This window comes from Saccopteryx leptura, unplaced genomic scaffold (genome assembly GCF_036850995.1).
Source record: "Saccopteryx leptura isolate mSacLep1 unplaced genomic scaffold, mSacLep1_pri_phased_curated manual_scaffold_23, whole genome shotgun sequence".
NCBI lineage: Eukaryota > Metazoa > Chordata > Mammalia > Chiroptera > Emballonuridae > Saccopteryx > Saccopteryx leptura.
This window is the reverse complement of record NW_027095705.1, coordinates 499,278-514,994: the sequence shown is the minus strand read 5'-3', so window position 1 is coordinate 514,994 and position 15,717 is coordinate 499,278. Positions and strand designations below refer to the sequence as shown.

Here is a 15,717-nt window from a genome sequence, read left to right as displayed (position 1 = left end):
CCTTGCTGAGCTAAGTCCCACAAACATATTGGAGAGCTACTCAGAACAGGACCTTTCTTGAAGGCAGAAGGATTTTGCTTGGGAAGAAAAAGAAGTGCCCAACACCCCCTTACAGACCTGCTGGTTCTACCACAAATGGTAGACTAAATATGCCTTCCAACGTCTCAGCTCTGAAGGGATCAGTATTACACAGAGTTGAGACATTCTCAGTGTGTATCTCTCAGAAGCTATTGTCTGAGAGCAGGACAAAGTGCTCAGCCCTTTTCTGTGGGGTCCTTGGGTACCACCCTCAATGGGAGACTCTTTTGATATCTCCTCCCTAATCCCAGGTGGTATCACTCTTTTGAAATTGCTCCTGCAGAGGGGATGGAGGGTGGCACCTGGTCTTTCTTCAAAATGCTCTGGAGGAAGACCAGGAAACCCTGAGGGGTGGCAGTGTAGCTGTCAGGTATCAGGTAGATGTGGACCTCGAAAATGCTTGGAAGTTTCATAAATCTGTCCCCAGCTCTAAGCTGGAGGAAGTCTACCCTCCTACACACACCCAGGCTCAGCAGATGCCACAAATAGTGAATAGCATGATAATTCCTGACAGGTAGCTCAAGGCCAGTTACACACAACACCTGACACAGATCTGTCCCTGAACCCTACCTAAGCACACCCAAAACCAACACAATCAGTGTTGGGCTACAGGAAATACCAGACTTTAACCCAACTGGCCATCCAAGTGGCACACCCAAAGAAAGAGACTGGCAAGCACCATTCTCTGCTGGGAACAACTCTGCCTCGGGGGGCAGTCCCTGCACAGGGACCCAACACAGTGATTGAGGTTTATCCTTATTATTAGACAGCCTAAAGGGTTAACTCCTCCCAAGAAATGGCCAAAAGCATTCAAGACTAAATTACAACAGCACGTGCACAAAACCCACAAGAATCATTCCTGGAACAATGTGCTCAGGTGATCTGGAAGACAGCACCACTGAGCCCACCAAGACATCAACTTCATAAACCCATCATAACAAGTCTGGGAGCCATAGCTGCTCTACCTAATACACAGAGACAAAATGGGGAGACAACGAAACATACCTCAAATAAAAGAACAAGAGAAATCCTGAGAAAAAGAATTAAATAAAATAGAAGTAATCAAAATATCAGAAGTAGGGCTTAAAAGAGTAGTTATAAGGATGCTCAAAGACATCAGGGGAAGAATAGGTGATCTCAGTGAGAACTTAAACAAAGAAACACTAAATCTTAAAAAGGACATAAAAAGAAGCCAATCAGAAATAAAGAACACAGTATGTGAAACAAAGAATACACTAGAAGGTATCAGTAGCAGGTTAGATGAAGCAGAGAATTGAATCAGCTATTTATCGACAAGATGACAGTAAGCACCCTAGCAGAGCATCCAAAAGAAAAGAAAATTAAAACAAAGAAAGCCTGCCTGACCAGGCGGTGGCACAGTGGATACAGCATCGGATTGGGACATGGAGGATCCTGATTCGAAACGCAGAGGTCGCCGACTTGAGCGCGGGCTTATCTGGTTTGAGCAAGGCTCACCAGCTTGAGCCCAAGGCCGCTGGCTTGAGCAAGGGGTCACTTGATCTGCTTCCCCACTCCCCGTGAAGGCACATATGAGAAAGTAATCAATGAACAACTATGGTGCTCCAACGAAGAATTGATGTTTCTCATCTATCTCTTCCTGTCTGTCTGTTTCTATCTGTCCCTCTCTCTGTCTCTGTCACACACACACACACACACACACACACATGAAAAAGAAAGTAAAGAAAAACACTAAAGAATGTCAAAGGGATCTTTATAACAACATCAAGTGTAATAACATCCATACCATGGCAGTACCAGAAAAAGAAGGAATGAGGAGGGGATCAAAACCTGTTTGAAGAAATAATGACTGTAAACTTCCTTAACCTGGTGTAGGAAAATGTCACACAAATCCAGGAAACACAGAATTGCAATTAACAAAAATGTAAAGGCCTTGGCTGTTGGCTCAGTGAATAAAGTGTTGGTCCAAGTCTAGACATTTTAGTTCGATTCTCAGTTTGGGCACACATGAGAAGTGACAATCTGCATCTCTTCCCCTCTCTCTTCCCTTTCTCTCTCTCTTCCCCCTCAGAGCCAGTAGCTCAATCGCTTTGAGAGTAGTCCCTGGGTGCTGAAGATAGCTCAGTTGCTCTGAGCGCTAGCCTCAGGCAATGAAGATAGCTTGGTTGGTTTAAGCATCAGCCCCAGACATGGGTTGCCAGTAGATCTCAGTGGGGGTACATGTGGGAGTTTATCTATCTCCCCTCCTTTCACTAAAAAATAAATCAATAAAAAATAAATAAAGATGAATAAAGAGACCCACACTTCAGAGGCCCTGGTCAGAGGCTCAATGAATAGAGTGTTGGCCTGCTGTATAGATGTCCCAGGTTCAATTCCTGGTCAGGGCATACAGGAGAAAGACCATCTGCTTCTCCCCTCTCCCTCTTCCCCTTCTCTCCTTCTTCCCCTCTGGCAGCCAGTGGCTCAATAGGTGGGAGCATGGCCCAAGGCGCTGAGGATAGTTCAGTTAGTCACAGCTCGTCAGCCTCACATGCTAAAAATAGCTCAGTACTTGAGCAGCGGCTCCAGATGGGGTTGCTGGGTGGATTTCATTTGGGGCAATTGCAACAGTCAACTTCACTATCTCCCTGCTCCTTACCCCAAAAATAAAAATAAACACATCATAATTGCAATGGCAAATGATAAAGACAAAGAGAATCATAAAAGCAGCAAGAAGGACAAAGTTAGTTACCTACAGTGGAGCTCTCATAAGTCTGTCGGGTGATTTCTCAACAGAAACAAACTCTTCATACCTGAAGGGATTGGCAAAAAATAGTCAAAGCGATGAAAATCAAGTACCTATAACAAAGACTACTCTTTCCAACAAGGCTATCATTTTAAATTGGAGGCCAAATAAGGAGTTTCCCAAGCCAAATAACCTGAAAAAGCAAACGTAGTTCATTACCACCAAAGTAGCACTGCCGGAAATGTTAAAGGATCTGCTTACAGCAGAAGAAAAAGAGGAGTAGGAGGAGGAGGAGGAAGATGAAGAAGAGGAAGAAGATGAAGAAGTAAGAGAAAAAGGAGAAGAATAAGAAGAACAAAAACAACAACAATAACAGAGAGGAATATATATATATATATATATATATATATATATAATAAAACAGCAGTAAATATTAATAATAACTATTAAGCTAGGCCCTTGTTGGTTGGCTCAGCGCTAGAGCGTCAGCCCAGCGTGTGGATGTTCCTAGTTCGTTTCCCAGCTAGGGCACACTGGAGAAGCACCCATCTGCTTCTCCTCCCTTCCCCCTCTACTTCCTCTCTATCTCTCTCTTCCCCTCCTGCAGCCAAAGCTCCACTGTAGCAGAGTTAGCCTCCGTGCTGAGGATGGCTCCATGGACTCCACTTCAGGTGTTAGAATGGCTCCTATAGCAGCAGAGCAAGGCTCCAGAGGAGCCGAGCATCGCTCCCTGGTGGGCATGCAAGATTGATCCCCCCTCTGCTTCTCACTTTGGAAAATACAAAAATAATAATAATAATAAGCATTAATGCAAGTGAATTAAATCATTCAATTAAAAGACACAGGGTAGCTGAATGGGTAAGAAAACATGACCCATGTATATACTGTCTACAAGAAACCCAACTAAGAAGAAAAGATATACACAGACTGAAAGTGAAGTGATGCAAAAGAATATTCCATGAAAATGGAAAAAAATAAAAGCTGGCATAGCAGTGCTTGTATCCCTACAAAATAGACTTCAAAACAAAGGTTGCAACATGGAAGAAAGAAGGTCACTACATAATACTAACGGAATTGATCCAACAAGAGGATATAACCCTTGTAAACATACATAACCCAACACAGGAGCATCTAAATATACAAAGAAAATCTTAGTGGAAATTAAGTGATAGACAGACAACATTAGAATCATAACAGGGGATTTTAGCACTCCAATGAATTCAATGGCTAGATCTTCCAGACAAAACAATCAACAATGCAACATTGACCTTAAATGACGCACTGGATCAGATGGATTTAATTGATCTTTACAGAACATTTCACACCAAAGCAGCAGAACATACATTCTTCTCAAGTGCACATGAAGCATACTCAAAGACAGATGACATGTTAGCACACAAAATAAGCCTTTTTTTTAAGAGAGAGGAGGGGAGATAAAGAGATTGAATCCCACATGCACCCTGACCACGATCCACCCAGCAAACCCTATACCAAGGCTATGCTCAAATCAATGAGCTATCCCTAATGCCTCAGGTCAAACTCAAAGCAATAGAGCCACCGGCTCCAAGAGGGAAAGAGAGAGAAGGGGGGAGGGAAGTGAAGAGAAGCAGAAGGTCGCTTCTTATGTGTGCCCTGACCAGGTATTGAACCTGGGACATCCACACACCAGGCCAACATTCTATCCACTGAGCCAACTGGCCAGGGAAGGACACAGAATAAGTTTTAATTAATTCAAGAATATTGAAATAAGCCTTAGTCACATAGCTCGGGTGGTTGTAGCATTTTTCTGAAGTATAGAAGTTGCCAGTTCAATTCCTGGTCAGGGTACACACAGAAACAGATTGTTACTGTCTCTCTCCTACTCTCCCACTTTCTCTCTCTAAAATCAATAAAATATGCATTAGAAAATGTATAAAAATCGGCCCTGGCCGGTTGGCTCAGTGGTAGAACATTGGACTGGCATGCGGAAGTCCCGGGTTCGATTCCCGGCCAGGGCACACAGGAGAGGAGCCACCTGCTTCTCCACCCCTCCCCCTCTCCTTTCTCTCTGTCTCTCACTTCCCCTCCCACAGCCGAGGCTCCATTGGAGCAAAAGATGGCCCGGGCACTGGGGATGGCTCCTTGGACTCTACTCCAGGCGCTAGAGTGGCTCTGGTCGCGACAGAGCTACGCCCCGGATGGGCAGAGCATCGCCCTCTGCTGGGCGTGCCGGGTGGATCCTGGTCAGGCACCTGCGGGAGTCTGTCTGACTGCCTCCCCGTTTCCAGCTTCAGAAAAATCAAAAAATAAAAATAAATAAAGAAAATGTATAAAAATCATATCAAGCGTCTTCTCTAACCCCAATGTCGTGTATAAAACTAGATATGAATTACAATAAAAACATGACATTCAAACACACAGTGGTGAAATAACATGTTATTAAACAATAATTTGGTTAATGAGATAAACAAAAGAAATCAAAAGTCACCTGAAGACAAAATAAAATAAACACACAACCATCCAAAATATATGGGATAGAGCAAAAGCAGTCCTGAGAGGGAAGTTCATAGCATTAAAAGCCTACCTCAAGAAGAAAAATCTCCAAAATACAATCTAAGTTTATACTTAAAGGAACTAGAAAAAGAACAACCAACAGAGCCCAGGGTAAGTTGAAGGAAAAACATAATAAAAATCAGAAAAAAGCCTGACCCATGCAGTTGCAGTGCATTGAGCATCAGCTGGCACACTGAGGGTCCAAGATCAGAATCCCGAGGTTGCTAGCAACAGGAAGGGCTCGATGGCTTGAGCGTAGGCTGCCAGCTTGAGCATGGACATGCCAGCCTGAGACCTAGGTTGCCAGCTTGAGCACAGGATCATTGCTGTCATTTTAAGGTTGCTGCCTAGAGCAGGTGTCAGGAACCTATGGCTCGCGAGCCAGTTGTGGCTCTTTTGATGGCTGCATCTGGCTCGCAGACAAATCTTTAATAAAAAAAATAATAACGTTAAAAGTATACAACATTCTCATGTATTACGATCCATCATTTCCTACCACTCATGTTCATCGTTGAGGGTGGCTGGAGACAATCACAGCTGTCCTCCGGGACAACACCAAATTTTATTGGATAATGCATAACATACATGAGTCGTTGTGAGGTCAGGAAGTAAACTTTCCTCCTTTTAATCAAGTAGTCAGCTAGCGAATTGCAAAAACCCTTTTGACGAAGAAGATGGCTAAAAGAAAAAAAGATGAGAAGTATAGTACTTTTCAGCAGGAATGGACAGAGGAATTCACCTTTGTGGAGAGAGCACGTTCTGCAGTGTGTCTAATATGCAATGATAAAATGCATCGATGAAATGGTCAAATATGAAGCAGCACTTCGACACACATCATACTACATTTGCATCGAAATAACCAGTGGGGAACAGCAGGAAGAAAGCATGTAAAGAGCTACTGTGCAGACTGCACGCTAATCAGCAGCAACTCTGTGTTTGGATCCAACAAGGTGACTGGAATTCAGCTAGCTTTGCTGGTGCTTTAGCAATTGTGAGAAACGGAAAGCCATTCACAGATGGGGAGTATGCCAAAACATTCATGCTTGATGTTGCCAATGCATTTTTTGACGACTTTTCAGATAAAGACAAGATAATCAAATGAAAAATAGACCTGCCTCTGTTGGCAAGAACTGTTCACGATCGTACCATCATGATGGCAAATCAAATTGAGGCAACACAAGTGAAGGACATAAATGCAGGACCATTCTTTTCTCTTGCTTTGGATGAGTCAACAGACGTAAGGCATCTATCCCAGTTCAGCGTGATTGTAATGTATGCTGTCGGTGACACACTACTTGAGGAAAGTCTTGCTGTTTTGCCTGTGAAAGAGACAACAACAGAGGAGGATTTATTCAAGTCTTTCATTGAGTTCGCTAAAGAAAAAATTCTACCGATGGATAAACTTATTTTGGTGTGTACTGATGGTGCTCTGTGCATGGTGGGGAAAAACAAAGGATTCATAGCGCTTCTTTGAGAACATGAAAAGAGACCCATCCTAAGTTTTCACTGCATCCTATATCAGGAGGCGCTTTGTGCTCAGATGTGCGGTGAGCAGCTTGGTGAGGTGATGTCACTGGTCATTCAGGTGGTCAACTTTATTGTTGCCTAAGTTTCAAATGATCGCCAGTTTAAAACACTGCTGGATGAAGTTGGGAATAATTATCCTGGTCTGCTTCTGCACAGCAATGTGTGTTGGTTGTCAAGAGGGAAGGTGCTCAGCTGTTTCGCGGTTTGTCTGAGCGAAATCTGCACTTTTCTTGAAATGAAAAACATCAAGCATCCTGAGTTAGCTTACACTGAGTGGCTCTTAACATTCTCTCTCATGGACATGACTGAACATCTGAACCAGTTCAATGTGAAAATACAAGGAGTTGGAAATTTAGTCTTATCCCATCAATAAGCAGTGTTTGCATTTGAAAACAAGCTGAAACTCTTCATGCTTGACATTGAAACAGGTGGTTTACAAAACTTTGAAAAACTGGGAGAGTTTAAAGATGCATGCATAGCAAGTGACCCTGCTCAACATCTTGATCTCCAGCAGCTAGCAGGCTTCACTTCTAATCTCATACAGTCATTCAAAGCTCGCTTTTGACAATTTCTTGAGCGCACTCATCTTTTTAAGTTCATCACCCATCCACACAAGTGTGCAGTGGACAGCGCCGACCTGAGTTATATCCCTGCTGTCTCTGTCAGATAATTTGAGCTACAAACTGCTGACCTGAAGGCCTCAGACATGTGGGTGAATAAGTTCAAGTCACTGAATGAAGAAAGCCTAAACGCGCTTAGTAGAGAAGAAATAGAAAAAACCATTAAAAACCTCCCCAAAAATAAAAGTCCAGGCCCTGTTGGCTATACCAGCTAATTTTATCAAACATTCAAAGAACACTTGGTTCCTATTCTACTGAAAGTTTTCCAAAAAATTGAAGAAGCAATACTTCCAAACACATTTTATGAGGCCAACATAACCCTCATACCAAAACCAGGCAAGGATTGTAAAAAAAAATAAAACTACAGACCAATATCTCTAATGAATACAGATGCTAAAATACTAAACAAAATACTAGCAAATCGAATCGAATACAACAACATTTTAAAAAGATAATACCTCATGATCAAGTGGGATTTATCCCAGAATCTCAGGGATGGTTCAACATACGTAAAACGGTTAACATAATACACCATATCAACAAAACAAAGAACAAAAACCACATGATCTTATCAATAGATGCAGAAAAGGCTTTTGATAAAATACAACACAATTTTATGTTTAAGACTCTCAACAAAATGGGTATAGGAGGAAAATATCTCAGCATGATAAAGGCCATATATGATAAACCATCAGCTAACATCATATTAAATGGCACTAAACTGAAGGCTTTCCCCCTTAAATCAGGAACAAGACAGGGTTGTCCACTCTCTCCACTCTTATTTAATGTGGTACTAGAGGTTCTAGCGAGAGCAATCAGACAAGACAAAGAAATAAAAGGCATCCATATCGGAAAAGAAGAAGTAAAGATATCACTTTTTGCAGAAGATATGATCCTATACATCAAAAATCCCAAAGAACCCATAAAAACACTACTAGAAACAATAAGCCAATACAATAAGGTCGCAGGATACAAAATTAACATACAAAGGTCAATAGCCTTTCTATATGCCAACAATAAAACATTTGAGAACGAACTCAAAAGAACAATTCCATTCATGATTGCAACAAAAAAAAATAAAATACTTAGGAATAAACATAACAAAGAATGTAAAGGACTTATATAATGAAAACTATAAACCATTGTTAAGGGAAATCGAAAAAGATATAATGAGATGGAAGAATATACCTTGTTCTTGGTTAGGAAGAATAAATATAATCAAGATGGCCATATCACCCAAAGCAATATACAAATTTAATGCAATTCCCATCATAATTCCAATGACATTTTTTAAAGAAATGGAGCAAAAAATCATCAGATTTATATGGAACTATAAAAAACTCCAAATAGCCAAAGCAATCCTAAAGAAAAAGAATGAAGCTGGGGGCATTACAATACCTGACTTCAAACTATATTATAGGGCCACGACAATCAATACAACATGCTATTGGCAGAAAAATAGACACTCAGACCAATGGAACAGAATAGAAAACCCAGAAATAAAACCACATATATATAGTCAAATAATTTTTGATAAAGGGGCCAACAACACACAATGGAGAAAAGAAAGCCTCTTCAATAAATGGTGCTGGGAAAACTGGAAAGCCACATGCAAAAGAATGAAACTGGACTACAATGTGTCCCCCTGCACTAAAATTAACTCAAAATGGATCAAAGATCTAAACATAAGACCTGAAACAATTAAGTACATAGAAGAAGACATAGGTACTACACTCATGGACCTGGGTTTTAAAGAGCATTTTATGAGTTTGACTCCAATGGCAAGAGAAGTGAAGGCAAAAATTAATGAATGGGACTACATCAGACTAAGAATTTTTTGCTCAGCAAGAGAAACTGATAACAAAATGAACAGACAGCCAACTAAATGGGAAATGATATTTTCAAACAACAGCTCAGATAAGGACCTAATATCCAAAATATACAAAGAACTCATAAAACTCAACAACAAACAAACAAACAATCCAATAAAAAAATGAGAAGAGGGCATGAACAGACACTTCTCCCAGGAAGAAATACAAATGGCCAACAGATATATGAAAAGATGCCCTTCTTCGTTAGTTATTAGAGAAATACAAATCAAAACTGCAATGAGATACCACCTTACAACTGTTAGATTAGCTATTATTAAGAAGACAGGTAATAACAAATGTTGGAGAGGCTGTGGAGAAAAAGAACCCTCATACACTGTTGATGGGAATGTAAAGTAGTACAACCATTATGGAAGAAAGTATGGTGGTTCCTCAAAAAACTGAAAATAGAATTACCTTATGACCCAGCAATCCCTCTACTGGGTATATACCCCAAAAACTCAGAAACATTAATACGTAAAGACACATGCAGCCCCATGTTCACTGCAGCATTGTTAACAGTAGCCAGGACATGGAAACAACCAAAAAGCCCGTCAATAGATGCCTGGATAAAGAAGATGTGGCACATATACACTATGGAATACTACTCAGCCATAAGAAATGATGACATCGGATCATTTACAGCAAAATGGTGGGATCTTGATAACATTATACGAAGTGAAATAAGTAAATCAGAAAAAAACAGAAACTGCATTATTCCATACGTAGGTGGGACATAAAAGTGAAACTAGAGACATTGATAAGAGTGTGGTGGTTACGGGGGGAGGGGGGAGAGGGAGAGGGAAAGGGGGAGGGGGAGGGGCACAACAAAAACTAGATAGAAGGTGACAGAGGACAATCTGACTTTGGGTGATAGGTGTGCAACATAACTGAACGACAAGATAAGCTGGACTTGTTATCTTTGAATATATGTATCCTGATTTATTTATGTCACCCCATTAAAAATAAAATTATTAAAAAAAGATAAAATATGCTAATTATCCATGCACTACTAAGTTTTATTATACAAACATATGTAAGTGAAATTTAATATCATTCAATAATTGGGATAATGCATAAAATTACAAATGTGATGAATATAATGTACAGTAGATGGCAATTGGTCACTTAGGCCAAAAGTGCCCTTTAAATTGCAGTTATGGTGGTAACTTTTTAAACAAAGAAATCAAATCTTTACCTGTTTTAAAAGCATGCATCTAGACATTAACTTTATACTTCATTTATTTATATTACAAATGTACTCTGTATGCTTGATATTTAATTCTCAGTTCATTCTTAGAGAATGCTTTTTGTCAAATAAGTTTTTTCCTTTTTTATGTTTACTGAGGTGACAGTGGACAACAAAATTATACAGGTTTCAGGTGTACAAATAATTGTCCAAGAAAATACCCAAATGTCTGTCCATCAACATTTATCCCAATCCCCTCCACAGAAGCCTGCATTTTCCAATTTTGTGTACGTGATATTATTTATGAAATAATTTTTATTACATTAATCTTTCCTCAAACTTAAAAAAAATAGCAGCATTGGTGAGCAACAGCATCAGCATTACTACTAGACCTCCTCTATCACACTCTACAAATGTGGCCTTACTAACCTTTTTGCACCTGTAATATTTCTTATTTCCAGAAGACTTTTCAGAGAAACTGGATGACCCTCTACTTCAGATATTAGGTCTACTTGATGTATTTGTTTTTTTCCATCTTCAATGTATACTATCAGAATTGAGGTGTCATTTGCTGAGATACCAAATGTTTTCAAAGCTCATGAAATCTAGGGAAACAAAAGACAAAAATCAGTAGTTTCATTTTAGAAGGACCTTCCAATTTGCTGGCTTCCCTCCTGGGGTTCTTATTTTCATATCCCAAAGGTCTCTGCCTACCGTTTATATCTTACGACTCCTTCCTAACATCCACCAGTTTCCCCTCTAGAGCACTCTGCTCTAACGGGCACCTCATTCTATGGAGTCAAGCTCAGACTTCCAGCATGGCACACAAGCAACCCCTGCCTCTGGCCACAGAGGACCCTCAGCCACGTACTCCGAGTTCCAGCCAGTCAGGACTATTTGGAGATCCCATCATCATTTCACACTTCTCTGCCTCTGCTCACACTCTGTTCTCTGCCTGGAGTGTCCTCATTCTTCAAAGTCTAGTTCAAATGTCACTCCCCACAGCACCCTTCTTACAGAATCAGTTGTTCTTCACTGTTCCCAGAGATGTGAATTATTCCCATTAACCATTTATCATTATAAACTGAACTTCTATCTTGTTCATCTGCCTATCTCAGAAATACATTTGTTTCTTCTCTTTCTGACACTGTAAGTGCGATGGAAACAAACTCAATAGATGTTTATTAAATTAGTTTATTTCAAATGATATAAAAAACAAAATGGTAACTATCTGGTAATTTTTTCCTCCAAGACTGAAGAATTCTATTACCATGCATTTTGTAACTATTTCAAATATCTATATTTTAAATCATACTACACATTTCCAATTTTTTCTTTTGATGATATCTGTATGTAATGGTGTGAATAAGAGATTAAAAATATTAAAACTTTATCAGCAAAGTTATTTTTTTATTTTCATGTGCCACAAAAGAAATGTCTTTAGCTCAATAACTGATTACTATCAGTATCTCAACCACAAACTTCTTGTGCACTGAGTGTGTGAATAAGCATGTGATAAGGGCTGTTCTATGTACCAGGCAGGCTTCCGTTATACAGAAAAGACATGGATTCTATCCTTAAAGAGATTAAAGGATGCATATGACAGCACAGAAATATCCACACCTACTGTTTTATCAGTTTTATTTCAGTATCATTTAAAGAAAACTTTCTGTTCCTATTTACATAAAATTATCCACACTTAACTTAGTGAAACTTTTATCATATGTGTAGTGACTCCAAAGCTTATTTTTCTAATAAAGGCAGTGCTAAACTTCAACTCTCTGTCCAACCTCTCTTCACTATTATTCTGTTTTGTTATTAACAATAGGCTTATGGGAATTTAGCCACCAACTCAACGCTAAAGAACTCATGCCTTATTATGACAATGTCAAGAAAAGCAAAATGAGTAAAATCCATATTAATTACATTGTTATGTGGAACAGGTTGAAAATAATTTCAGTAGGTAGAGCTCTCGTCTTCATTTTTCCTAGTCTGTACAGATGAACTGCTTTGTTTGTGGCCACAAGTATCTGAAATGGATCGATGATCTACTGAAAAGAACAAAGAGAATTAATTACACACAGAATCTGGGGTACTCTGCAGATGCACACCCCATTCGATGGTAACTCCGCGGTCAGGCTGTCTTACCTCATCACAATTCCTATAAACTATACTTTCAAAAGAGATTGCAACACCTGAGTTTCAGAAAATCATAGAATTTTACAGCTTCAAAACTCTTAAACAGTTAAAAATTTAAATATAACTTTTACCAAGGCCTACTATTATCAAAAAGATTATATTCTAAACATTTCATACTTGCAATGTCTTTTTAAAATCTTAAACCTACCCTATGAAATTTGTATTCTTATTCATCAGCAGTGTATGAGGAAATGAAGGTGACGGATCTCTGGGTATGAATGCCAGCTCTGACACGCACCAACAAGAGAACTCGGGCAAATTCCTTAGTGTTTCATCTGTCAGGTGCAGGTAATCAGCACACACTCCATGGATTTAGGTGATCAGTACATCTAAAGCCCTTAGGATGATGCCGGGAACAGAGTAAACACTATGTAAAGGTGGCTACCATCTGGGAAAAGTCATAATAATCAGCAGAGTGGAGATGAAGTCTGTGTAAGCTGACTCCACAGTGTGTGCTTTCGGCAATATGCAATGCCTTCTTTGCAGAGATGGGCACCTGTCATTCTGAAGGCAGGCCACTACATTTCCTATTTCCTAGCATAGGGGCCTGACCCTTCAGCTTCTATTCAGTTTAATTCAAGACTGCCCAAATCTGACTCCACTCCACAGCTTGGACAAAAGGCAAACCTTGTGAAAAATAACCTCATGAAAAACTAACATGTTCTGAAATGTCCCAAATCTCTCATCAATAGTACTTACCATTGTAGGGTTTATTAATGAACCATCAATAGAACCTTCCATGGCCTTTAACCTCGAGTCTCCAGCATTTTGCAAATCTTTAAATAACGGAACAGTCACCCTGCATCCTGGAAAGAGGTCCAGCTGATGTGTTGACTGCATTTCATAGGTAAGCAGGATTTTAAGGCACACAACCAAAAACTGAAACACTTCTCTTGGTTAAGTTAACACTACAGTTTATAACAAAACATTCCTGTTAACAAATAAATGGAAATAAGTTTAATACTGGCACGACACAAATGTTATCTAGAAAAATTTATCCTCAAAGCACATTTGGCAGCTTCATGAGATATTATCTTTCTAACAGTGCTGAGCTTTCTGTAGCTTCTCTCCTTGGCAAAGGATCAAGGTTGCTGCCTGATCCCCAGTTGGACAGATGAGGGGAGCTCAGATACACCTCTGAGCAGCTTCCCTGTGCACAACAGGGAGAACACCGGAAATTCTTAGACCACAGTTTACCTACGGTATTAACAAAACCGCACTTCCACTCAGCCTTTTTAACTTTTGAGTTCATTATTTTACTTGTATTTTAGCATAACCTCCACACACATATAAAGGAAGAAACTTACTTTACACAAAAGGTATGGCATGACCCAATGATCAGTATTTCACACATAGATTTTAGCATAGAGGGCAGACTATTAAGGAATTGATAATATTAGACTTAAAAGAAGCATAAGAGACAGCTCAAATAACTAGAGAGACATAACTATAACCTTGGATGGAAAAACAAAGCACAGAAAAAATTTGAATTCTAAAAAAAATTTCAATAAGTCTTAATAAGTTTGAGTGAAGCAATTAGATAGGTTCATATAATCAATCTATTTTGATAGTTCTCTTTCTAGAACTCTTTCTCAATAATCAATTAGAAATTGAGAATTTATGTAATAAGATATCCTTATTCTAACAGAAAAACATTGAAAAACTATTATCGAATAACAGGGGACAGTTTGTGTCTAAACAACCAGTGAAAACTGTAGTCTATTAAATGCTTGACCTGTGGTGGCACAGTGGGTGAAGCATCAACCTAGAACACAGAGGTTGCCAATTCAAAAGCCTGGGCTTGCCTGGTCCAGGCACAAAAGGAATTGATGCTTTCTGCTCATCCCCCTTCTTTCTCCCTACCTCCTTCTCTTTTCTAAAAAGTATTAATAAAGTCTTGAAGAAAAAAGACTGTAGTCTATTAAAGTAATTAAAGATGTGTCAAAACAGCAAGAAATAACATTAAATTAAAATATGATTGATGGCTTCTCGGCCATTTGGCTAAGATCAAGTGTAAAAATATCTGATTGGAAAAGAAAACATAAAATGTGGCATAAATTGTGTGGTTTTGAAAGAAGATACACAGTCAACAAAAAAACAAACCAGTGAAAATACAGTATACAAAAAAGTTATACCACACTTGGTGGAAAAACATCTGACGTTTTATGTTACGACCTACTGGCATATACGAGTTCAATCTTATTGTCATAATAGTATCCAATCAAGAAAAAAGACACTGAAAGTAATGAATATACTCAAAATATATACTCAAAGACACATGCAAAAAAGAAAAATATGAAAGAAACACCCAATATATGGCGATCTTGGGTAGTAGAGTTATAGTCAATCTTTTACTGTCCTCTACAAAAAATGTTTGCGATTATGTTCTGAGTTTTCTTCAGAGACCACACATAATATATTGAGTATATATAATCGTGAAAAAAAAAGTTTTTGTGCTTTTAGTTTTCACATTGGGGGAAAGGGACCCTTAGAACACATCAAAAGTGTCTGGCATACAGGAGTTGTTTTATATAATTCACTCACATAGGCCAGAAACTTAGAATCATTTCATTAAATCCATACAGTCTTGTCAAGTTTGCCTCTTAAATACCATTTTATCCAGTCCACTTCTCCCCTATGCCCACTGGCACCCACCTAGACCACCCTCTCTCATCTACAGCTGTGGCCTCCTAGGAGTGGTCGCCTCACAATACCTGCCCTCCGATCATGCAACCTCTACCCGGCAAAGTGAATCTTTCAAAATGTAAACCAACTCTTGCCCTTGGGCCGCTCTTGTTATGAGCCCCCACTCTACGTTAAGGCGTTCCAGATTCTGATACCTGGGCCTTCCTCATCTTCTGCTGCCAAGCACACCTCTGCCTGACCCCGCTCTTCCGGCTGTGGCTGCCATGGGCTTCTCAGCTTCAAGTCACTGAACTTTCTCCCACACTCTGGCCTCTCGGGCAGGAAGTTGTCCTGGCTCGATTCCTGCCTCCTTCC

At 39.6% G+C, this 15,717-nt stretch overlaps 2 pseudogenes; one reads left to right on the top strand and one right to left on the bottom strand.

The window, feature by feature from the left end:
- The window catches only part of LOC136386950 (T-cell surface glycoprotein CD1b-2-like), a 16,073-nt pseudogene extending 15,477 nt beyond the window's left edge, over positions 1 to 596 (top strand).
- LOC136386946 (EKC/KEOPS complex subunit TPRKB-like) overlaps positions 1 to 15,717 on the bottom strand; it is a 16,546-nt pseudogene extending 829 nt beyond the window's left edge.